Raw genomic sequence first — 2253 nt, 5'->3', positions numbered from 1 at the left:
TACATTTTATATTTAATAATTAAACTTTATTATATCCTAAACCTGTTAAAAAGAAAAAAATTCTTATCTGGGGGTAAAAAGGCAGCAGGCTGTATTTGGCTCTCAAACAGTGGTTTACTCAAATCATGATTAAAACCATCTCTCTTATTTTATAATTGAGCAATCTAATATGTATTTGGGTTAAATGACTTGTTCAAGACCACTTAGCCACCTAGATAGAATAGCACAGTAAGCAGCATAAGAAAGATTAATGTTCATGAGTTTAAATCTGTCCTCACCCTTATTACCTAGTGTTTGTGTTAACAGACTCATTTCTAAAATATATAGGGAACTGAATCAAATTTATAAGATTAGAAGTCTTTCTCCAGTTGATAAGTGGTCAAATGTTATGAACAAGCAGTTTTCAGATGAAGAAATTAAAGTTATTTATAGTTATATGAAAAAAAATGCTCCAAATCATTATTAATCAGAGAAATGTAAATTCAAGGAGCCCTGAGGTACCACATCACACTTATCAGCTTGACTAAGATGACAAAAAAAGAAAATGATAAAAGTTAGAGAGAATGTGGGAAAATTAAGACATAATGCTCTATTGGTGGAGTTGTGAATTGATGCAACCATTCTGTAGAGCAATTTGGAGCTTTACTTAGGAATTTTAGCTTTACTAGGTCTATATCCCAAAGAGATCATATAAAAGAGGAAAGATCCCACATGGTCAAAAATATTTATAGCAACTATTTTTGTGATGGCAGAGAATTGTTAATTGAAGTGATGTCTATCAATAAGGGAATAGCTGAGCAAGTTATAAAATTTATGTTATTGAATACTGTTGTTCTGAAAGAAATCATGAGTGGCTGAACTTTATAAAATTATGAAAAAACTTGCATAAACTGATGTTGAGTAAAGTGAGCAGAAACAGGAGAATATGGTATAAATTAATGGCAACACTGAGAGATGATCAACTCTGATGGATGAAGTTCTTTTTAGTAGGTCCATGATCTAGGACAATCCTGAGAGACTTCTTATGGAAAATATCTTGCACATTCAGAGAAAAATCTATGAAGTCTTAATGCAGAGTAAAATATATGTTCACTTTTTAAAACTTCTTTGATGTTTTTTCTTCTTTCTCTTTATTTTTCTTTTAGTTCTAATTCGTCTTTCACAAAGTCCTAATATAGAAATATGTTAAACAGTATTGTCTGTGTTCAACTTTTGCCAGATTGTTCCCCACCATGGGGAGAGGGTAGGTAAGGGAGTGTGGTAGAAAAATATGGAACTCAATAACTTGCAAATGGAAGAATGTTGAAAAGTACCTTTGCATGTAATTAATAAAATAAAGTAAAATTGAAAAGAAAGAAGAAATCATGAGCAACCTATTTTAGAAATACTTACATGAACTGATACTCAGTGAAATGAGTAGAACCAAAAGAACACTGATCAACTATGATCATAGCAGTTCGATGATACTGGAATAGCTGTTGTGGAAAATGCCATCCACATCAAGAGAAATAGTTATAGAGTCTGAATACAGGGCAAAGAATATTATGTGTACTTTAAAAAACTTCTCTTATATTTATATTTTCCTTCTCATGGCTTTTTAACCATTTTGTTCTTCATGAATTTGTGTCCTTCTTGCGCAAATGCCTTGCTAATCTTCTCTGTATCGTTCCAATTTTAGTGTATTTGCTGCAGAAGTGAGCCCAACCTCTTAGTTCTAATTCTTCTTTTCACAACATGACTAATGTGGAAATACGTTAAACATAAAAAATAAAGTTAGAATTATTTAAAATAACTGCAGGTAGTAAAACTTCTAGTTGACACTTCTAGGTCGTCCTCTCCTATATTGTGAAGTTTTATTTTGTGTTTTTAGAAGAGAAATTTCTATCTGTTGAAAAGTTAGTGGCATAATTCGATATCTTAGAGTACCATGTTAAGGAATTTCTAATACTCCAACAAAGATTTGGCTCTATTCCATAAATTATATATTTCCTTATATCTTCAACTAATCTCTGGTCTCTTTTTGTGATAAGAAAAGGAAAAAGGAAATATCGAAGGTAAAATTCTAGCAGGGTATGTTATGCTGTCTGTTTTTGAACAACCATGAGGGAGAAAATTGGGGGAAAAGCAGATCATTTTGGGATCTCCCCTTCTTTTTTATTATTTTTCATTTTAAAATGTTTCCTTCATCTACATGCAAGAGCACATACCAGGGCATCTAGGTGGCACAGTGGATAGAATACAGATCCTGGAATT

At 31.9% G+C, this 2253-nt stretch overlaps 1 pseudogene; it reads right to left on the bottom strand.

Moving 5' to 3' along the window:
• Window positions 1–1597: 1597 nt before the first annotated feature.
• LOC141510565 (U6 spliceosomal RNA) lies at window positions 1598–1698 on the bottom strand (annotated as a pseudogene).
• Between the last annotated feature and the right edge of the window lie 555 nt (window positions 1699–2253).

The sequence above is a fragment of the Macrotis lagotis genome, chromosome 1 (genome assembly GCF_037893015.1).
Source record: "Macrotis lagotis isolate mMagLag1 chromosome 1, bilby.v1.9.chrom.fasta, whole genome shotgun sequence".
NCBI lineage: Eukaryota > Metazoa > Chordata > Mammalia > Peramelemorphia > Peramelidae > Macrotis > Macrotis lagotis.
Note: the sequence above shows the minus strand (reverse complement) of the source record. Positions and strands in the feature narration are given on the sequence as shown.